General features: G+C 30.3%; 1 long non-coding RNA gene across 1 annotated transcript; it reads left to right on the top strand.

Annotated features, from left to right (window-relative positions):
- Positions 1–22,154: 22,154 nt before the first annotated feature.
- LOC119771198 lies at positions 22,155–22,446 on the top strand. The gene is made up of 3 exons (XR_005279078.1): positions 22,155–22,208; positions 22,269–22,344; positions 22,404–22,446. It is a non-coding gene; the product is annotated as an uncharacterized LOC119771198 (long non-coding RNA).
- Positions 22,447–25,432: the final 2,986 nt, after the last annotated feature.

The raw sequence follows: 25,432 nt of genomic DNA, 5'->3' as shown, positions 1-25,432 counted from the left end.
TAGAAATTCCTTACTATATATATTTATCTATTTCCAAAGGCTTTCTAAAACTTGTGAAAACATTTGAACATTTGAATTAACAAATTTAGAGTTTTTTAAAGGTCCTATAAATTGTTGTGTTTCACATGTTATAGGGCCTTTTCAATAAAAAAAACTCTGGAAAAGTGTTCGTGAAAACACTAAGAACCAGAGCTGAAAATGTCAGGGGTCCTGACGCGAAAATCGGCGACGCATACACGATTTTTTCAGATCCATTCACTGAACCGCAAAACCGTGACATAAACAAACCCGACTCAGTCGTGAGTGCCCAAGCTCACTGAGCAGCTGCAATGCGAGGCAGTAGTCGACCAACGCTCATTCGACGTTGCACGCACACACATAAAGAAACAAGTTTTTACACAAAAAGTTGGTATTTATACGTGAAAATCTAGTTTTGAATACAAGTTATGGTTGTTTTAAGTGTTTTGCACAGTCTAGAACCATTCAATTGTTTAAAAAAAGTCAAAATAGTGTTAAGAGAGGATTTTAGAAGTCAGTCATACGACACGAATTGAGTGAGTGTAGCTCATTTTTTCACGTCTCTCATTCTCCAGCAGCCGACCGGCACGAGTCAGGCGGCAATGGTTGAACGGACACAGTAGGCTTACAGTCACATGCTAGCAGTGAACTGACATTTTGGTTTGCTTCATGTGTACGCTGGGTTGGAAACATTTTGCAGGCTTGCTAAGAACGATATAATTCGTAAAAGCAAACTTGACATTTTGTAAACTTTAAAACGTTTAAGATAAAACATTGAAGAACATAATGATTTCATTCAAATCACGGTTTATTTTATGAATACTTTTAAACGCTTAGCTGTAAAAACGACACAGTTTTATGTTTTTTTTTCTCAAATTTATTAAATTTAATTTATATAAATAATTCATTGACAGTTTTTGTTATACCATGGTGTCATATCGGCAAAGTGTACGGATTTTTACTCAGCAAGAGTTGGTAGCCTTAGTCATAGGGAAGGCCCCCACAAAGTTTGAGCCAAATAAAAAAAAAATACAAATAAAATCTATTTCCGGTTTTGGTAGAGAATTGCTCTAGTGATTACTGCTGACGAAAGTTAGCAAAAAGAAATAATTGTTTAAATCCTGATTTTGTGGTTATCAAAGCTCCCACCGTTAATTTCTTACCGAGATGGTGCCAATTACTTCACATGACATTGCACGTACGTCCTCACACCACCTCCGTTGGACGGCATCATCATGTGTTTATTCATCCGTCCGATAGCCGTAATTATGCTTAATTTTTAACCGCCCCCACGGTGTGCCCATCAATGTCCTGTCGAGCCACCACCAGCAGCAGTTGTTGTTGGTTGTCCGCACTACTTGGACTTCTGTCTCCTGTCCTGAACAAAACATCACCACCAATCAACATCATTAGGACACGTTGCGCCATGCAATGTAGTGTCACGGTGGGTTTAAAGGGCTGAATTTTTGTTTATTTTTCTTCTAGATTTTCATTTCAATTTTATAATTTATTAAAAAAGGGGCACTGTAATTTTTACTTCTAAATTACCAAATTTCAATCACACTCACCACTGACCACCGTCACCGTACTAAATAATGAATGGTTGCGAGGTCTCTCTCTCTCTCTTGCAGAGCACCATTAATTACCGGCTCTACCGAGTTTTGTGATGCCGGGGGTTTGCCGTTGTAAGGCACGCACAATGTCGTGGGGACATTGTTGTAGTCTGGACATTGAGGTACATGACGTGTTCTGACCGCGATGTCACCTGCGTGGACGGACACGTGCGGGCCACGTTACGTTACCATGTTATAGCGCGGGAGCTGCCAGTTTTAGTTTTAGTCGGTGTGGAGCATGTAGCAACACAGAGGCATATCATAACATTGTCAGCGCCAACATAAAAGCTTGAACAGGAGGAAAAACAACTTTTACAACCGCCATGAATGGGTGAGCAAGTCGGGTGGAACATTTCAAAAAGGATTAGTCTCAAAAATTTATAAATTTATGTTTCAAATACAAACCATTTCAACCAAACTTTAATTTACACGACGATTTGATATGTTTTTCGTTTTTCCCAAAAATCGTTTAAAGACGAACCCTATCCACACAAACTTGTCACCGAACATTTGCATTCCATTCCAGCCCTAGAACGACAACATCTGGCACCAATCATTTGGCTGACCGCTCTGCTGACATGGTCGATAATGGCGTTGATGGTGACGATGCGATGATGGCCAGAAGCCGAGTCGACGGCCCCCTGGGAGCTTGACACACGCAAAGTTGGACGCGTCTCCGAGATTATGGGTTTGGTTTTTGCCTTTGGGCAAGTGATTATTCGCAACAAGTTTGTTGAATTGTGCTTGGAATAGTTGAAATTGTGTCACTTTCAAGTTTGTTGTGTTTGCGTTGAATCATTGCAGTCTACAGATACAATTTAATTTAAAAATATCGCAGTAAGTCGGTACAAGTATGATTTTCAAATAAAAATAAAAAAATTTGGGAATAAAATATTGATTGGCAATACACATTTACTTTGAAGTTTGTCCTACTTTAAATGTCAAGTATATTGAAAATAATTTAGATCCTGAGACGTTCTCCAAGATTTTGCCAATCGACTTTTCTTTGTATTTATATCAAAAATCTAAACAAAAAAAAATAATGCAATGCGACATCAAATTAAAGCGGCCAGCCCTGCTGCGTTGTTTTTACCGCAGGGGAAACGGATCACATTTCACAGGAGGATGCGTGGACATACCGTACAAAACGCTCCAGTTGACTGCTGTTTGCTGGTATTGAGAAAACCCCGGTTTAAACGAGGATCGAACCAGCAACCTCTTGGTTGGTAATCTGATACGTTACCACGCCGTTGAGCGCTTAGTGAAATAAGAGAGCACGGTGTGTTTTTAATGATAAAAAATTATGTATGTCTGATATTTGGCACCGTGAAAGAAGGGCTCCTTCTTGACATTTTGCGGGGTATACTGAAATATTTCGTCGGGGAGCAACTGGAAAATTATTTTTAGATTTTATGGGATATTTGAACAAAAAAGTCACAGAAAATCGGTGCATTCATGTTGATATCACTCAAACTTCTTATGAATATGCCTTGGAGACTCTAAACAACTATATTTGACTCATATTTGACCTCTACAAAAAAATCGAACCAAATTTAGCAGATTTCTAGCATTCTTTGAAATTACTACAAAATCCAAGGTGGAAACCCCGAAACGACCGATAATTTGTCATGAAAATATAGCAACACATTGCCCGGATACGAAATTGAGCATTAAACAATGCAAACATGGATTATTTAATAAATAAGCTGTTTATTACACAATAGGTTCCGAAAATTATTTTTTCAATCCTCTGCCACATCTTACTTTTAAATTTTAAAACATTTTGGAATCAATCACATTGTAGAGAACAGTTTTGTGAACAAGTTCCATAAAAAAGTATTAGTTTTGGTTTAATACAAGCAGAGATATGCCAAATTTCCTGAAATAAATAGTGCCTTTCTCCAAAATTTCTTAAATTAATTACCTTTCACATGATGGGCACTGCCTACTGAGATATTTTTTATAATGATAATATTTTATTGAAACATATAAATAAATTGAAAATTATTCTTTCGAAATTCATGAAAATTATTCTATAGCATTCATTACAATTGCAATTCAAATTTCATGAAAATTTTCACAAAAATACGTATTCTTCCTGTATTTTGACAATGCCAAAACTTCAGTTTTCAAAAAATGTGTATCAAATGATCGGGATTTTTTCATACATTTGGAATGTAATAACAACATTTTTATTAAAATACTCAGCATTTTCACAAAACTACGTATTTTCGAAAAAAATACTCTAAATTTTAATTTTGACGATATGGATATCAAATGACTGGATTTTTTTTTCATTTCGAATGTAATAACAACATTTTTTAAAAATACTCAAAATTTTCACAAAACTACGTATTTTCGAAAAAATACTCAAAATTTTAGTTTTTTACAATATGGGTATCAAACGATCGGGATTTTTTCATACATTTCGAATGTAATAACAACATATTTTGAAAACACTCAAAATTATCACAAAACTACGTTTTTTCGAAAAAATACTCAAAATGTCAGTTTTTACAATATGAGTATCAATCAGGGGGATTCTAAATGCCTCCATCTTGGGTGATTGAGATTGATAACGCGCACAAACTGTGCACAGTGAAAACGAAAATATTTTTTTAATGATAATTGAATTTTTATTATAAGAATTACTGTAGTAAAAGTCAAATTACACAGTAGTTAAGTTAAACCTTTCATGTGATAAAAGTACAACTTTAAATGAGGACATGTGCCTAATATCCCACTCAACTTTAGTAGTTTATTTTGCAAATAAATTGATAAAAATCACCTCAAAACATAAACTAACTTTTAAATGTACATTGTGGTAAAATTTTAATAAAAACAATAATTATTTTATTTTCATTTTATGCCTGCAGTTTTTGTACTTTTTTACAGTGCGCAGTAGCTTTGTTTTGGTTCCGTAACGAACAGCTGTTCTTTAGTGCTGGCACCGTAATTGACAGCTCTCTTTTGTTCTTGTGCCGAAGTTGACAGCTTGTGTTGGCTGCGGGTGAGCTGCCTGTAGTGAGATATAGATGTCGCCCCTGGTATCAAACGACCGGGATTTTTTTTTTCATACATTTCGAATATAATAACAACATATTTTGTAAACACCCAACATTTTCAAAAAACTACGTATTTTTGAAAAAATACTCAAAATTTCAGTTTTTCTCAATATGGGAATCAAAGGATCGGGATTTTTTCAAAGATTTCGAATGTAATTTTGAAAATACTTAGTATTTTCACAAAACTACGTATTTTTTTTAAAAATACTCAAATTTTTTGTATTCCACGACATGGGTATCAAATGATTGGATTTTTTTCATACATTTCGAAAGTAAAAGCATTTTTTAATACAAATTTTTTTCACAAAACTACGTATTTTCGAAAAAATACTAAAAATTTCAGTTTTTTACGATATGTAGATGTTGGGTAGCAATAACTGAAAATTTAAGTATTTTTTTCTAAAACACGTAGTTTTGTGAAAATTTTGAGAATTTTCAAAAAAAAAATGTTATTGCATTTCAAATGTGTGAAAAATCATGATCGTTTGATACCCAAATAGCAAAAAAATATATATAGTTGATAGTTGAATATTTTCAAAAAATTGTAATTACATTTGAAATGTATGAAAAATCCCGATCATTTGATACTCATTTTGTAAAATACTGAAATTTTGAGTATTTTTCGAAAATACGTAATTTTGTGTAAATGAAGAGTATTTTCAAAACAAAAAAAAATTACATTCGAGATGTGTGGAAAAATCCCAATCATTTGATACCTACATTGTGAAAAAAGTGAAATGCTGTGTATTTTTTCAAAAATGCGTAGTTTTGTGAAAATTTCGGGTATTTTTATAAAATGTTTTTATCACATTAGAAATGTATTAGAAAATCCGATCATTTGATACCCATATTGCAATAAAAATATTGTTAAATATTTTTTGAAAAACATGGCATTTTAAAAATACAGAAAATACGTATTTTTGTGAAAATTTTCATTTAATTTTAATTACAATGGATAGCTGCATTATCCCGATTCCAAAACACTATATTTTTTATGTTTGCATGATTTTTCATACGTTTATAGTCAATGGCTCCCATATAGCCAAAATCACATAAGCTCTGTGCTTCAGTTTAGCTAAACGAATCATAACCGAAGCAGTGCAAAACCAAGGCGTGCAAAACGGGGGCATGACTGTATCCGAAGTGAAATTTTCCCAAGGCCAAAAAAAAAACAAAGTTTTTTGTATGCCCTTGATTGTACCTCCCACTTAGCGTGTTAAAAGTCACTTATACGCCTAAGCACCCTGTCTTTGGTCATCGTCGTCCGTGACGTACGCAAGAACTGAAAATTATTAAAACAAAGCAAAAAAAAACCTAATTTCATTCGTCATACTAACATTCAGCGAGGTATTTTTAAGGTCTGAACTTTTTGAAATCGTCAATCACTTATTCAAATAGAGTAATTTTATCAATTTGAAAAAAAAACTTCACATAAACAAATTTTAGTCAAGCAAAATTTTCATTTCCAAAGTTCTCAACTTTTTAACTATTGCAACATCCAACCTAACCTCGTCCCAACCTCACTGTCACATCACACACCCTCTTCCCGCCTGTCGTTATCAATTTCGGTGGATCATCACGACGATTCGTCACGCATCCCCTCCCGAAACCAACCTCCACCCTTGGGTTGAGGGGGGGCCAATATTGACGAATGGGTGACATACCCCCCCCCCTAGCTAGCTTTTTAATGAACACGTGAAAACGAGCTTCAAACAAATTGACACTGCCTCTGGCAGCACGGTCAGCAAAAGTGGTTGGTTGTGGTTGTGTTTTTTTTTTGGTGACGATTTGGGTCACACACACGCGTGCTTTTTTGGAAAGAGGGATTTAGGACACTAATGTGTTGATTGTTGATTGTTGATTGTTGATTGTTGATTGTTGATTGTTGATTGTTGATTGTTGATTGTTGATTGTTGATTGTTGATTGTTGATTGTTGATTGTTGATTGTTGATTGTTAATTGTTAATTGTTGATTGTTGATTGTTGATTGTTGATTGTTGATTGTTGATTGTTGATTGTTGATTGTTGATTGTTGATTGTTGATTGTTGATTGTTGATTGTTGATTGTTGATTGTTGATTGTTGATTGTTGATTGTTGATTGTTGATTGTTGATTGTTGATTGTTGATTGTTGATTGTTGATTGTTGATTGTTGATTGTTGATTGTTGATTGTTGATTGTTGATTGTTGATTGTTGATTGTTGATTGTTGATTGTTGATTGTTGATTGTTGATTGTTGATTGTTGATTGTTGATTGTTGATTGTTGATTGTTGATTGTTGATTGTTGATTGTTGATTGTTGATTGTTGATTAATGATTGTTGATTGTTGATTGTTGATTGTTGGTTGATGATTGTTGATTGTTGATTGTTGATTGTTGATTGTTGATTGTTGATTGTTGATTGTTGATTGTTAATGGTTGATGGATGAGTTTCAAAATTTAATAACAATCACATTTTTAAAGAACTTATTTGTCAACTTTGGACACAAACAAAGAGCTGTTTTCAATTTACACTCACTAGTCCAAGTAGAATCGTTCAATTAGTGCCCTCCGGATTGTCTGGAGCAACGGCGTCAGAAAATCATTAAAATTTGGTCGTCGTCATCGTTTAACACCGGAAACGTTATTTCCCCAGTCTAGTCCTGTCCGTGTCCTCCTGGGTGCGAAAAACAATTCGAGCGCGACGTCCAGTCCAGCGGTGATAATGGGGAAGTAGACAAATTGATGATTCGATTTGGTTTCGTCCCTCCGACAATGAGTGACGGTTAAACAGTGGGGAGTAATTCACCTAGAAGTTTACAGAATAAATTTAACGAAAATATCTATGTAGTTGCTTGTAGACTGTTTATTTTTTTAAATTTAAACTTTTCATTTATTTAAAATATCGTTTGATATCTTTTATCAAAAAAAAAAAACAAAAGAAAGAACAGCTACAAAATGAGCGATTGACTCGTTTGTGACAATCGCGAAATTCGATGACCTTCCTTCTCTTTTGAGAGGGAGGGGAGCAAATCGGAAACGTCATCATCAGATACCTGGTCAGTGCTTGGAAGGAGGACCCAGGAGCTGGAACGATACCGGGAGCGATGGATGAATGTGACATAAAAACCAACTCGTCTGTCTGCTGGTATTGAAACGGATGAAACTTTTGAGCAAATTGAACGCAATCAATTTGGTACATCGATTAAGTTCGGCAATTTATGATTCGATTGAATTAATCGATTTAGAGATGGTAAAAAAAAATTTGATTGCCATTTAAAAATCCTGAAAGAATGATTTCATTGGAAAAAGAACAAAAATAAATGCTCAAATACCGATGATGTCACAAAATACCCCATCAAATGCTGACCCCATTTCACGGAAGAGCCCGGCTGAACCGCACCCGGTAGCCATTTGCACCTGAAATATTCAAACTGCGCGCTCTGGCAAATAAATCCACGCGTTTTACTGCCACTTTTAGTATAGATCTACATAATTGATGTCCTCGGCGTTTTGTTCCGCCAGCGAGAGTGAACTGGGCGCAACCCTGGCACGTAAACTTTGAAATCTTGGCGTTTTTCTGGTGTTTTTGAGCTGACTTTCTGCTATAAAAAAAAGTTGTAGCTTTGCTGATTTTATTTTTAATTAAATTCATGTTCACTGAAATCAAAAAATGGTTAAAAATGAATACATTGATTAAGTTGTTAATTTATTGAGTGATTCAGTGATTGAGTGATTGAATGATTGAGTGATTGAGTGATTGAGTGATTGAAAGATTGAGTGTTTGAATGATTGAGTGATTGAGTGATTGAGTGATTGAGTGATTGAGTGATTGAGTGATTGAGTGATTGAATGATTGAGTGATTGAGTGATTGAGTGTTTGAGTGATTGAGTGATTAAGTGATTAGGTATTTTGGAGATTTGTTGATTGAATGATTGAGTGTTTGAATGATTGAGTGATTGAGTGATTGAGTGATTGAATGATTGAGTGATTGAGTGATTGAGTGATTGAGTGATTGAGTGATGGAGTGATTGAGTGATTGAGTGATTGAGTGATTGAGTGATTAGGTATTTTGGAGATTTGGTGATTGAGTGTTTGAGTGATTGAGTGTTTGAGTGGTTGAGTGATTGAGTGATTAAGTGATTAGGTGTTTTGGAGATGGGGAGATTGATTATTTGAATGTTTTTTTTTTAATATGATATCTCTGTTAAACAAAGTATTGTAAATAAGAACATTTATCCCTTTTAAGTGAACTACTCACAACCCCTCTTTGCTTTTTTCCCACATTGTTGGGTCTCTTTTATTTGGCCGCGCAATAAATTGCCGGTTGGGCCAGGTTTTAACGCTTTCGCCACGACCAACGCGATGGCATGTGACGATCCGTGTGGCCCATGATTCCATGAACGAGCAGTTCATGGGGTTGCGTTTTTGTGCCTCGGAATTGCGAGCGCGCGCGTTCGGCGATAGTCCGTAAAACAAAAACCGCATATCATCGCTTCGTGAGAGGGGCTGGTGGGAGAAGAGGTTTAGGGGGTTGGGGTGACTGAAATGGGTGTAGGTTTATGTTTTATGGAGCAAACCGCAGCACTGTGCTGGGCCCCGGCAGCAGCAGTCCCTTCCAGAAGTGTCTTAATCCACCGCAAGTTCTGAGTTTGGTGACCCTTGAAGGGATTTGTTTTTTTGTTTTTACATTTTTTTTCCAACTTCCAACTATACTATTTAAACGACGAAAACTATAATATAATGCATAATGTATTGATAAAAGAAAAAAATGAAGAGAATGGTGAACCAAGGGTTAATATCCCTTTTACCATCCAAAAAGTGGGACGCAGTACCAACTCACCAACGACGACGACAGCTTAGCAAAGCCAAATGATTTCCGTGCTGTGACTGTTGAACTGAATTGAAATGTCCTGACCGATAGAGGAAAACAGGGAGCACCCCCGCACCGGTCGCAAGGGTTAATGGGAGAGCAATTGTCAGAATAATGACTGGAGTGTGTCAGTCGATCAAATCAAAGCATTATGGTCTTTGGTGCCGGGGTGAAGTGATTGTGGTGCCTTGCGTTTTCCATAATGATTGTTTTGGGAAATGTGGGTATGGGTGGTGGGTGCCCACCGATTTAGAGACTTTGAACCGAATGATGATCGTATCATGTCAATTTATCATGTCAATTAATTTTGATGGTAATTGAGTGATTATGGTAGAGATTTTGTTTAATTTGATTTGTGTTTAAATTTGCTGGAGATTGATAATGAAAAATTGAAAAATTAAGCTCGAAAAACTGAACAAATTAACAAATTAACAAATTAACAAATTAACAAATTAACAAATTAACAAATTAACAAATTAACAAATTAACAAATTAACAAATTAACAAATTAACAAATTAACAAATTAACAAATTAACAAATTAACAAATTAACAAATTAACAAATTAACAAATTAACAAATTAACAAATTAACAAATTAACAAATTAACAAATTAACAAATTAACAAATTAACAAATTAACAAATTAACAAATTAACAAATTAACAAATTAACAAATTAACAAATTAACAAATTAACAAATTAACAAATTAACAAATTAACAAATTAACAAATTAACAAATTAACAAATTAACAAATTAACAAATTAACAAATTAACAAATTAACAAATTAACAAATTAACAAATTAACAAATTAACAAATTTACAAATTTACAAATTAACAAATTAACAAATTAACAAATTAACAAATTAACAAATTAACAAATTAACAAATTAACAAATTAACAAATTAACAAATTAACAAATTAACAAATTAACAAATTAACAAATTAACAAATTAACAAATTAACAAATTAACAAATTAACAAATTAACAAATTAACAAATTAACAAATTAACAAATTAACAAATTAACAAATTAACAAATTAACAAATTAACAAATTAACAAATTAACAAATTAACAAATTAACAAATTAACAAATTAACAAATTAACAAATTAACAAATTAACAAATTAACAAATTAACAAATTAACAAATTAACAAATTAACAAATTAACAAATTAACAAATTAACAAATTAACAAATTAACAAATTAACAAATTAACAAATTAACAAATTAACAAATTAACAAATTAACAAATTAACAAATTAACAAATTAACAAATTAACAAATTAACAAATTAACAAATTAACAAATTAACAAATTAACAAATTAACAAATTAACAAATTAACAAATTAACAAATTAACAAATTAACAAATTAACAAATTAACAAATTAACAAATTAACAAATTAACAAATTAACAAATTAACAAATTAACAAATTAACAAATTAACAAATTAACAAATTAACAAATTAACAAATTAACAAATTAACAAATTAACAAATTAACAAATTAACAAATTAACAAATTAACAAATTAACAAATTAACAAATTAACAAATTAACAAATTAACAAATTAACAAATTAACAAATTAACAAATTAACAAATTAACAAATTAACAAATTAACAAATTAACAAATTAACAAATTAACAAATTAACAAATTAACAAATTAACAAATTAACAAATTAACAAATTAACAAATTAACAAATTAACAAATTAACAAATTAACAAATTAACAAATTAACAAATTAACAAATTAACAAATTAACAAATTAACAAATTAACAAATTAACAAATTAACAAATTAACAAATTAACAAATTAACAAATTAACAAATTAACAAATTAACAAATTAACAAATTAACAAATTAACAAATTAACAAATTAACAAATTAACAAATTAACAAATTAACAAATTAACAAATTAACAAATTAACAAATTAACAAATTAACAAATTAACAAATTAACAAATTAACAAATTAACAAATTAACAAATTAACAAATTAACAAATTAACAAATTAACAAATTAACAAATTAACAAATTAACAAATTAACAAATTAACAAATTAACAAATTAACAAATTAACAAATTAACAAATTAACAAATTAACAAATTAACAAATTAACAAATTAACAAATTAACAAATTAACAAATTAACAAATTAACAAATTAACAAATTAACAAATTAACAAATTAACAAATTAACAAATTAACAAATTAACAAATTAACAAATTAACAAATTAACAAATTAACAAATTAACAAATTAACAAATTAACAAATTAACAAATTAACAAATTAACAAATTAACAAATTAACAAATTAACAAATTAACAAATTAACAAATTAACAAATTAACAAATTAACAAATTAACAAATTAACAAATTAACAAATTAACAAATTAACAAATTAACAAATTAACAAATTAACAAATTAACAAATTAACAAATTAACAAATTAACAAATTAACAAATTAACAAATTAACAAATTAACAAATTAACAAATTAACAAATTAACAAATTAACAAATTAACAAATTAACAAATTAACAAATTAACAAATTAACAAATTAACAAATTAACAAATTAACAAATTAACAAATTAACAAATTAACAAATTAACAAATTAACAAATTAACAAATTAACAAATTAACAAATTAACAAATTAACAAATTAACAAATTAACAAATTAACAAATTAACAAATTAACAAATTAACAAATTAACAAATTAACAAATTAACAAATTAACAAATTAACAAATTAACAAATTAACAAATTAACAAATTAACAAATTAACAAATTAACAAATTAACAAATTAACAAATTAACAAATTAACAAATTAACAAATTAACAAATTAACAAATTAACAAATTAACAAATTAACAAATTAACAAATTAACAAATTAACAAATTAACAAATTAACAAATTAACAAATTAACAAATTAACAAATTAACAAATTAACAAATTAACAAATTAACAAATTAACAAATTAACAAATTAACAAATTAACAAATTAACAAATTAACAAATTAACAAATTAACAAATTAACAAATTAACAAATTAACAAATTAACAAATTAACAAATTAACAAATTAACAAATTAACAAATTAACAAATTAACAAATTAACAAATTAACAAATTAACAAATTAACAAATTAACAAATTAACAAATTAACAAATTAACAAATTAACAAATTAACAAATTAACAAATTAACAAATTAACAAATTAACAAATTAACAAATTAACAAATTAACAAATTAACAAATTAACAAATTAACAAATTAACAAATTAACAAATTAACAAATTAACAAATTAACAAATTAACAAATTAACAAATTAACAAATTAACAAATTAACAAATTAACAAATTAACAAATTAACAAATTAACAAATTAACAAATTAACAAATTAACAAATTAACAAATTAACAAATTAACAAATTAACAAATTAACAAATTAACAAATTAACAAATTAACAAATTAACAAATTAACAAATTAACAAATTAACAAATTAACAAATTAACAAATTAACAAATCAACTAATTAACAAATAAACAAATTAACAAATTAACAAATTAACAAATTAACAAATTAACAAATTAACAAATTAACAAATTAACAAATTAACAAATTAACAAATTAACAAATTAACAAATTAACAAATTAACAAATTAACAAATTAACAAATTAACAAATTAACAAATTAACAAATTAACAAATTAACAAATTAACAAATTAACAAATTAACAAATTAACAAATTAACAAATTAACAAATTAACAAATTAACAAATTAACAAATTAACAAATTAACAAATTAACAAATTAACAAATTAACAAATTAACAAATTAACAAATTAACAAATTAACAAATTAACAAATTAACAAATTAACAAATTAACAAATTAACAAATTAACAAATTAACAAATTAACAAATTAACAAATTAACAAATTAACAAATCAACTAATTAACAAATAAACAAATTAACAAATTAACAAATTAACAAATTAACAAATTAACAAATTAACAAATTAACAAATTAACAAATTAACAAATTAACAAATTAACAAATTAACAAATTAACAAATTAACAAATTAACAAATTAACAAATTAACAAATTAACAAATTAACAAATTAACAAATTAACAAATTAACAAATTAACAAATTAACAAATTAACAAATTAACAAATTAACAAATTAACAAATTAACAAATTAACAAATTAACAAATTAACAAATTAACAAATTAACAAATTAACAAATTAACAAATTAACAAATTAACAAATTAACAAATTAACAAATTAACAAATTAACAAATTAACAAATTAACAAATTAACAAATTAACAAATCAACTAATTAACAAATAAACAAATTAACAAATTAACAAATTAACAAATTAACAAATTAACAAATTAACAAATTAACAAATTAACAAATTAACAAATTAACAAATTAACAAATTAACAAATTAACAAATTAACAAATTAACAAATTAACAAATTAACAAATTAACAAATTAACAAATTAACAAATTAACAAATTAACAAATTAACAAATTAACAAATTAACAAATTAACAAATTAACAAATTAACAAATTAACAAATTAACAAATTAACAAATTAACAAATTAACAAATTAACAAATTAACAAATTAACAAATTAACAAATTAACAAATTAACAAATTAACAAATTAACAAATTAACAAATTAACAAATTAACAAATTAACAAATTAACAAATTAACAAATCAACTAATTAACAAATAAACAAATTAACAAATTAACAAATTAACAAATTAACAAATTAACAAATTAACAAATTAACAAATTAACAAATTAACAAATTAACAAATTAACAAATTAACAAATTAACAAATTAACAAATTAACAAATTAACAAATTAACAAATTAACAAATTAACAAATTAACAAATTAACAAATTAACAAATTAACAAATTAACAAATTAACAAATTAACAAATTAACAAATTAACAAATTAACAAATTAACAAATTAACAAATTAACAAATTAACAAATTAACAAATTAACAAATTAACAAATTAACAAATTAACAAATTAACAAATTAACAAATTAACAAATTAACAAATTAACAAATTAACAAATTAACAAATTAACAAATTAACAAATTAACAAATTAACAAATCAACTAATTAACAAATAAACAAATTAACAAATTAACAAATTAACAAATTAACAAATTAACAAATTAACAAATTAACAAATTAACAAATTAACAAATTAACAAATTAACAAATTAACAAATTAACAAATTAACAAATTAACAAATTAACAAATTAACAAATTAACAAATTAACAAATTAACAAATTAACAAATTAACAAATTAACAAATTAACAAATTAACAAATTAACAAATTAACAAATTAACAAATTAACAAATTAACAAATTAACAAATTAACAAATTAACAAATTAACAAATTAACAAATTAACAAATTAACAAATTAACAAATTAACAAATTAACAAATTAACAAATTAACAAATTAACAAATTAACAAATTAACAAATTAACAAATTAACAAATTAACAAATTAACAAATTAACAAATTAACAAATTAACAAATTAACAAATTAACAAATTAACAAATTAACAAATTAACAAATTAACAAATTAACAAATTAACAAATTAACAAATTAACAAATTAACAAATTAACAAATTAACAAATTAACAAATTAACAAATTAACAAATTAACAAATTAACAAATTAACAAATTAACAAATTAACAAATTAACAAATTAACAAATTAACAAATTAACAAATTAACAAATTAACAAATTAACAAATTAACAAATTAACAAATTAACAAATGAACAAATTAACAAATTAACAAATTAACAAATTAACAAATTTACTTCTTTCATTATATTTAAAGTGTAAACAAATAAAAACGAATGATTTATTAAATTGTTTCGAACAATAAAACGGTCTCCACCCCCACTAAACAAGCTGAGAAAATCCTTCTGGCTGAAAACGCAATCTCACCTGGTCCTTCTTAGACCTTTTCCCCACAAATCTTTACGACCATTCAGCGGTGTCACTTTTAATCAGAATACCTTCTTCCGGTGCTCTTAGTTGGTCCCATTTTCGCCGCTCTTAAGGCCCTCTCTTTTATGACACTAATGCTAATCTGCGACCCCGTTTTTTCTCTCTTTCTTTTTCCAGGAAAAACAAAAACATAACTGAAGCAAAAAAATACACACTCACACCCACAGCAAGAAAAACCACACCAGAGACACCTTCACCGTCATCTTGGAGGCGCATTTTCCTCCGATGGAAGAGAAAACAAAACAGCGCAAAACCACCCCCCTCGAAACTAACGTGAACCGCCGCCGTGGTTGAAAGTGGACACGTGAGACGCGTGCACGTGTGGACGGCGGAAAACAACAACAAACAGATACACACTTACACAAACTTGAAGAAAAAAAGAAAAGAAAACAGAACATATCATCATGCTAGTGACACTGCTGAGATTCGTTTTCGTCGTTCTGATACTCGGTAAGTACGGTTTGGGAGATATCCCGCCCTTTTTTGCTATAATAAAAGTCGAGGAAAAATCGTCAATGACAAAGTTTTCCACCATTCATTAAAGTTTTACCTGCTGTGAGCTCTATCTTAAGCTCGTCTAAAACTTCAATGCAACAACAACATAAAAAAAAAACTCACAAAGATAACCGCAAAAACAACACGGACGACCTTGAAAAACCCCGGCATGTTTTCCCTGCAGTAAGGTTTTCCAGGCAGCTTTCACCACAAATTTTCCCCTCCCCTAGTTGTCCTTGTTTGGGTGGTGAAAAGCATGCGCGTTGTTTATTATAAGCTTCTCTCAGCGGGTGAAAAGCTCTCGGGATGTGATGGAGCTTTCTAAGAGAATGCTTTCAGGATAACGAAGGCGAGCATAAGCTCTGCGGTGATGAGAGCTTTTATTATGACAAAGTATTGAGCTTTTTTGAGGTTGATTTTTTCGGTGCTTTGGATAAGATATTACAATTCAGGTAAGTGTGATAAGCATTGAGAACGATAAAAGCTTCTTCTAAAGATAAAGCTTTGGAAGCTTACACATAAATAGTTTCAAGAATGTTCTGTGATTTTTATTTTCATAGGATATCCTGATTAAAGATTATTTTAAAGCTCATATTTTTTCAAGCACTTAAGGATATAGTGATTTTTTTTTTATGTTCAATCATATCCATACAAATTAAGTTTCAAATTTTAACTCGGATAAAAGTAAATGTTTAAGAATAAATGTGATTTAATATTAAGTGCTGTAGAGGCATTTTAAAGGTTATATAAGTATACATGATTAAAAATGTAATATTTTTTTACGCCGCCCAGAGGTCTAAATTTTTCAAAAAAAAAGGTGTTGCTTTGATGTCTTCAAAATGGTCAAAATGGTTGACGATAATGGTGTTTAAAAATTGAGCGTGCTAATGCTAGCAACTTTATCCAAGCCACGAATATGTTATCTGGCAGTCTATTTATTCACTAATTCTATCCATAGCATCAAGGCTTACCCTTAAAATCATTTTTTTTAACTTGGCAATTCTGACAATTTTTGGATCATTAAAAACAAACTGTTTCGTTTCCGAAAAATCAATGTTGAACCCGAACATTCAGCTCTTTGTCCAAAATTTACCATTGAAGCCGAAAATATATTCTGAATTTTTACAGAAAATACATGATAATGAGAAGTGGCAATTTTGGTTTTGTTTGAATGATAGGGTGGTTCTCGACAATGGTGTTTTAGAAAATCTTACTTTCCGATATTTTTGTATTCTAGAGATTTGTTGAACATGCCAATCCAAGTTACTTTGTCCAAGACAATAAATTTAATCTCACAGTCTACGCCTTAATTCTACGACTGATTTTAATCGATAGGATCAGAGAAAACCTTAAAAAATCATTTTTAACGTGCTAATTCATAGTTATGTTTTCGAGAATAAATAAGTTCTGAGATCTTTCAGGGGTGACCAAAGTATGGCCCGCGGGCCAAATGTGGCCCACGTTGTGATTTTTTGTGGCCTGCGAACCCATTTTGAATGATCACGGAAAATTGCCCTATGGACCACTTATAAAGTGATTTTATAATTTTTAAATTCAGGATAGTGAATATTCATAGTTTTTGTTCTTATAAAACGAATGATTTATCCATACTTGAATCTTGAATATTCGAAACAGATATTTCAATCATTTTTGTAGAAAAAAGTTTTTAAACGTTAAAATATTACCAAAGTGTAAATTGTAAATACAGCAAAAATATACGTTGAAAAGTAATGACGAAACATTTTTATGGGTTTGACCCACATTTTTTTATAAACCACTCACCTCGGGATTCGAAATCATGACATTTGGGTTGCGAATTGAGTACGCAATATATGATTCAGACTGACCATTTTTTTTTAAATATTACTAAAATTGAGTTTCTTTGCAACAATTTATAAATTTTTAACAACAATAATGTGATCTGTTGCTTGAAGCATGAAAACTCCAATATTTTTTAAATATTTTTGTTTGTAAAAAATTATACAATTGAATAAAACTATTAGACAAATTTCATGTTTTGTTCTCTAATATTTAAGGGGCTACATCCATGTTAATCGGCAAAAATGTTTGAGGCTGGTTTGAGCACAAATTTCAACTTATTTTAAAATCTGTTTTCAGGACATTAAATTATACATTGTCAACTATTAACAGATACAGAGATACAGCTATATGAAGTTAGCATTTCCAAAAAAACGGTGCCACAATATCTCAACACTGCCTTGACAAAATTGGCTAAAAATTTTGGTGAAGACTCGTTATACCGGTTCTGTGTGCCGGCTGTGTGACGAAGGCCGATTTAAAAACAATATTTTTTAAAAAAGATAAAAATGTTTTTTTTTTATGTTTTTCATATAAAAAATCAAAAGTTTTTGATTTTTGTTACTTTTAAAAATGCAAAAACCCTAAATTTCAACCAATTTGGTCTATCTCATCTCGAGATATCGTGGCACCTGTTAATCAACTTACAGTTCAGAGAAAAACTTTTGCAAAGTTTGACAGTTTGCTTTGCGCATGGAACAATTTTCAGCTTGAATCGTTTGTAACTTCCTTTAATCATAAAATATCTTCATGAAACTTTCAGGAGCGATTGAAAAGCATTTTTTAAGTTGATTCAATAAATTTTGTGTAATATGAAATTTTGCGATTTTCTACATTTATGTTACCCCTTAAGTTATACAAATGTTCAAAAAATATCTACAATTTTGAGAAACTTCCTCTATTTTATAGTTTTACAGTTTTACATAAACATTATTTTTTAAAATAAACAATTTTAACCTGTGAGCATCACTCAAAAACTTTGAGAACCCCTGTTTTTAGAGCTTAGAAAAACCAAATCGTAAATCTTAAAAAACGCAAGCTAAATTTTATGCGCCTGCCACTTTTGACCAGATATTTTCATTTTATATGTCAAATTTTCAAGGGATAAGTTTATAGGACCACCTTAACGAAATTCGAAAAATGTTCAACTATTTGTTCTGTATGGTTCATATTTTGAGTTTTCATTGCTATGTTTGATTATTTTTCATTAAAAATACCAAAATATGACCAAAAATCAAAAACGTGAACAAAATGAACAATCAGGGTGGTTCCAAACACTTTTTCTTTGAAAGTTAGACATTTACAAATGAAGAAATTTTGAGTTTAAAAAAATGTTCCTGAATTTTTTTCAGCGTTGGTAGTGGAGCAGTTCTCTCAGATTTCGGTCATTCGATTTTTTCGTTTTTTTAATCCGACTGAAACTGTTTTGTTGCCTTTGGTATGCCCAAACAAGTCATTTTGCATCATTATTTTGTCCATATATTTTTCCATACAAATTTGGCAGCTGGCCATACAAAAATGATGTATGAAAATTCAAAATCTGTATCTTTTGAAGGAATTTTTTGATCGATTTGGTGTCTTTGGCAAAGTTGTAGGTATGGATATGGACTATACTGAAAAAAATGATACACGGTAAAAAAAAATTTGGTGATTTTTTATTTAACTTTTTGTCACTAAAACTTGTATTGCAAAAAAACACTATGTTTTAGAGGACATCAAATGCCAATTTTTCAGAAATTTCCAGGTTGTGCAAAAATTTTTGCGCGAGTTATGAATTTTTGAATCAATAAAAAATTTTCAACTTCATTTTTTGATGTAAAATCGAATTTGCAATCAAAAAGTACTCTAGTGAATTTTTAATAAAGTGCAGTTTTTTAAACCAAGATGAACATTTCAAAAGGGCCAAACATTCAATATTACGCTCTTTTAAAATGTTAGTCTTGATTTAAAAATTTTGAAAATATTTTTTTAGAAATGATCGGAAAATTTCACGAATGTTTCATATTTTAACATTGAAAATCGGACCATTAGTTGCTGAGATTTCGACATTAGAAAATGGTGTGTTGTTTGGGTGGGACTTAGAAAACATCAATTTTCCTGTTTTTAAACCTTTGCATGGCAATATCTCAGCAACGAAGGGTCGTATCACCAAAGTTCAAAAATGCAAAATATAGAGAATTTTTTCAGCTCTTCAAAAATATTTTTTTCTAAAGTGGGCAAACATGTGCACTTATTTAAAAAAAATGAAAAACTGCGACTATTTTCAAAAAAGTCACCGAAAAACGGATTTAACTTGAAAACGGTGCACTTTATGAAAAATTCACTACAATACTTTTTGATTACAAATTTGATTTTACATCGAAAAATGAAGTTCAAAAATTTTTGCAACCAATTTTTGGATTTTTTGAAAAAATCAGTATTGATTCAAAAATACATAACTCGCTCAAAGATTTTTTGCACAACCTGGAAATTTCTGAAATGTTGGCACTGATAAAAAAAATAGAAATAGTGCTTTTTTGGCAAATCAAGTTTAAGTGACAAAAAGTTAAATAAAAAACTAACTTAATCCACCTATGTGGTTGGAGCCTTCCTCACAACAATGGCTGTACACAAGTTTCATATATTTTTTTAGATCCGGCTTCCAAAAAGTACACCGATATCACTTAAGAAGCCATATCTCGAGACAGGGTTGCCAGATCTTCAATGTTTTTGACTCATTGGAAAGGTCTTTTGATAACCAAACCAACGTCAGGTCGGATAGTGAAGCCGGACATAGTTTACATACATTTAAGTGAGATCCGGCTTCAAAAAAGTACCTACATCAATATTATTAAGTGGCCATATCTCGACAGGGAAGCCCGATCTTCAATGTTTTGAGCTCGTTGGAAAGGTATTTTGATAACCTAATCAACAATGGGTCGGATGGTGGATCCGGACATAGTTTACATACATTTAAGTGAGATCCTGCTTCAAAAAAGTACATCAATATCCAAAAAAGTTTCAGTCGGATTAAATAATACAAAAATTAAAACATAAGAAAATTTACCGATTTTGTAGCGAATTGCTTAGTGCTGAACTTCCGTCTCAAATGCAATCTGGCGCATAAATTCAGCTTGTAATTATTGAGATATTTGTCTCGCTCGTGTGGATCAATTGGATCGCGCACTGATACTGCGTTCCAGAGGTCGCTGGTTTGAATTCCGAGGTAAGTGCACTAAAATTCTGAGTTTTAATATGTGTGTTCGGCACCTTCAACCTTTCATACACTTAGGAGTCCAGGGCGGCAAAGTACTTGTAGATAAGAAGGAGACACTAGTGGTTGGCACTAGCAACAGTAACAGACAGCAATAGAGTCAGTTACGTTTTGAGATATTTGTGCTTTAGATTGCATTTTTTTTTCCTTCAAATGCCTATAACGTTCGACCCTTAAATCCAAAATTCACTTTTGAAGAACGAAAATGACATGATTAACAATTTTTAACCAAATCAAAAGTTGCCGTTTCGTTTGTAGATGAGTTCAAATTAAATTTTATTTGATCAAATTTAATTATAAAAGTAAAAAAAAAAAACTAGTTTGGAGAAGTCAAACATCAACATTATCTCAGTATATGTATATTTTGGAGTAGTTTTTTTTCAGTTGTGGTAGTGAAGTTGTTACGTCATCTGGCGACGTAGCCTCCGCTACAAACCGCCGAACTCTTCGCCCGAGGTTCCAGAAAAATACGACGCAGCTCTAAAGTGTTCGGCCACACCCAGTACCACCGGAGGGATCGTTATCAAACGCATCGGCAATAGCGAAAAAAGAGAAATAGTAGGAATAAGAAGTGATCTTGAACTTGAAATGAGTAGGCCTTTGTAATAGCTTCTATTGCATCTACAAAGTACTACACCGAGGACGCACTGTTAAAAGCTGGACTAAGATCGTAGAATATTGTGCATGCCAGTGACCTAAATTTACGATCGCAGGTGAAAAAGCATACTATATGTTGTACACGCTGCGGTACTTATATTATTGACCCCCATTCTAGCCCTACTGCGCGTTGTACCCCAGAACAAATTGTGCGCCACGCTAATATGATCCCCGTAGATCGAGCGCAATAATTAGGTAACGATTAGGCTAGATTTGTTGATCTTTGCGCCCGCACATTTATACTATCGTCCTCGTAGAAATCGAATTCCCCTCGTGCGAGGCATCCCAGCCGATGAACGGCTTAGAAAAGTATAAATATTAAGGTAATTTCTCTAAATTCAATCCCTAAACAAGAGCTACATGCAAATCTATTGTTCTAACAGTAAGCCACAAACTCGCTGTTGGACCTACCGTCAGTGCATGCATTCCGGCCGTTGAACGGTTATAAAGGGCATAAACGTAAGTTCGTTCAAACTTTTCCCTAACGCTGGATTGATCAACTGAATTTGTATTTGTAGGGAAAATTTAATCACGTCAGAATAAACGGATTCAAATTTGTGGACAGAACAGAAGTTTTTTTTTGTGTAAAAAGCGACGAAATATAAATTTTGAGAAATCGAAATGTATAATTTCATAACCTTAAAAAAAACTGGAATCAATGTAAGCTCATTCCAATTCATTGAAATTTTGCCGATTTAAAAATATAGAAAAAAAAAAAACAAACATTATTTAAAAGATTTTTCTCATCCATTTCAAGTTAGAACCACCTGATAAATGACCTAAAAATTAAAGTTGCTGACCGATTTAAGTCTCCAATGGTTCAGCGATGTTCCTTTTCTTGCTGATACAATCGTTCAAGCGGAATCGTCCCAATAAAATAGAGCTACATTGTGGCACAACTGGAAGAGAATTGTCCTTTTTCCCCCATCAACCAAAGGACAAAACGATCACCCATCGTATCCTTATTGAAGCTAGGAGCAAAAAAAAAGGCAAGAAAAGTAAGAAAAAGTGAGTTTGTAATAAAGTAAACAGCTCGAGCAGCCGGGACACGCGAGCTAAATTAAAACTAATTAAATTCAACTATTTCGCTGCTGCTGGCGGGACAGTTGAAAAGAATCATTATCACTCGCGCTGATGGTCATTGCTGATGTCCTTTAGCACCTTCTACCACCGTGGGTTAGGGTCCCTGGGAGGGTGGGAAAGCTGGGTGAAAGTGAGAGATGAAGTTGATTAAAATGGGTCGAACTTTCGTTTTTTGTGACGATGGAATGAACTTTTACGTTTTAGCACAAAAATTTTGATGTTTTATTACAAGAAAAGAGAAAAATGTATTTAAGAAAATTGAACCAAAATAATTCTCAAAAAAGACAAAAAAAAATACGAATTTAATTGTTATCTAACGAATGCCAACCAGCCCCCAAACTTTCCCAAGGATTAAAAAAGTTTCCGATTTCAATCAACGCGCAGCTCAATTACGTCCAATTAAGCTTTGACGAGCTAAAAAGAGGCGTTTTTCACCATCATTACCACCCCAAGGGCATCACTTTCCCGCGAGTGAGACCACTTAATCCGCCCAAGCTTAAATCGTCATGGAGAGGAGCTTTTCAAGAGTTTTTCCCGGAAAAAAAAATTACGTGAAAATTATGCCCTCTAATCCACGGGACTGGTCCTGGTCCTGCTGATACCGTCCGTCAGCTGAGACTCGGAAGAAAAGTTCTTCGTGGACAACAGCAAGCTGATAATAAAACGTTCAAGCCCTGGCGGAAGAGATTAGCCGTTGAGGTTGTGAAAATTATGACGAACCTACAGCGTGCGGCTGTGCTAGTTACGTTTGGCCAGGATCATACCCCCGGGGGAAATTAATTTGTCACAGTCGTCAGTTTTTACTCGGAAATGTGATAATTTTTACCCTTTTGGGTTGCGAAAGTTGGTCTCCACGTGTAGCGCACCGATTAGAGTGGAAAGGGCTAATTGGCTTCATGTAACCCTTAGTTCACAATTAGCTAAAATTCGTCATTCATCGTTCTACATCATGCAACAAGATCACAACACCAGCAACCAAGGGTCAAGCAAAGTTAAAACAAACCTGTTTGCTCTGTTCGACAGATATAACCGTGCCAATGGAACAAGTTTCAGCTCAGTTTTGAGTACTCCTCACGCATCAGCGATTTTTCTGCGACTGTCCACGTGGACAGATTTTCAGGGACTTTTTGCACATCTGCCATGTTTCGATGTTTTTTTTTCTCTAGCTGCTCAACTGTGTTATCAGTACTGGGACACTGTCGGCTAACTGACTGACTGGTATTTATTCAGCCACGTGGAAAGCTGCTTTCTGAGATTTCGGTTCGCTGATGGATTAGTCAAATAAGTTTGGATGGGACTGATATAGTGTTGAGAGCTCCGGTTATAATTATTTGCTAATGAAGTCAACAAAAAACTACAATCCTAAGATGAACACCCTGAAGGCTGATGTCCATGTAGAAATTTTTGTAACCCCAAGCCAATTCATTTATTGCTGCAAAGCTATGTCATCTCAAGGTAGAAATATTGAATTGCAGCGCTACTGATAATTATTATTTGATAATGTCTTATCAAGTTTGGGTGTAAAATTTTCAATTATGAAATTACCTGCTCAGACAACCAAGGGGGGCAAAGTTGCTGATAAAAATTTAAAAATAATAATCTTCTAATTCCAAACAAATAGTTGCGACCCTTCAAAAGTGTTTTAATGTTCTTGTTGGCCACTTGAAACTGATGAATCCTAACCTGGTTTATATTGAATAAAAACCACCAAAAATAGCCATAGTGTACCATGATCCGATGGTGTCGTAACAATTGCCTGAAATTTACTTTGTTCAATGACACGCACTTTGGAATTTTATAATTTTAAAACAAAATTCGGCTTAGACGTAAACCTTCTCAGCGTTTAAAAATTCTTTCCATAACACATTTTGGTAATGATTAAATCTTTTTATCATATTTAATATTTGTGGCCAAAAAAACTACTGAAAATTACTGAATGCGGTAAAAAACTCTCCGTAGTTTGGTTATGAATTTCTTTATTGTACATCTTACAACCGACATTCGGTAAAATTTGGATCCGTTTGACAGATTACACAGTCCAAATCCAAATGGTCCAAATGGCTATAAATATGCGTAGAAACAATCAAATTTTAAAAACCAGGGGTGTTTCAGAAAGAGGAGAACGTGAACTTTAAGATACATGTATTGGTTTATTTGTTTATTCAATAGTTCTTTTGTAAAATAGTCAAGAAGGTAGCTAATTTTGGCCTAAACTAACATTTCAAACGGGTGTATCTCGAAATTGAGACCATTTGGAGCAATTCTGGACCCGGATTCGGATTCAACAGGCAAAAATTTACTAGGATCACATATTCTCGTCTCAGAGACAAGAAACATTTGATTTTTTGTTGGACTGTGTTATTTACCGATCTTAACATTACCGATTTTTCAACTTGCAAATCCGGTCAAAAATGTAAACTTGTGTCTCAGATTTAATAAAATATTGGAAAATGTATTCGAACAA

The sequence above is a fragment of the Culex quinquefasciatus genome, chromosome 1 (assembly GCF_015732765.1).
Source record: "Culex quinquefasciatus strain JHB chromosome 1, VPISU_Cqui_1.0_pri_paternal, whole genome shotgun sequence".
Classification (NCBI taxonomy): Eukaryota; Metazoa; Arthropoda; class Insecta; order Diptera; family Culicidae; genus Culex; species Culex quinquefasciatus.
Note: the sequence above shows the minus strand (reverse complement) of the source record. Positions and strands in the feature narration are given on the sequence as shown.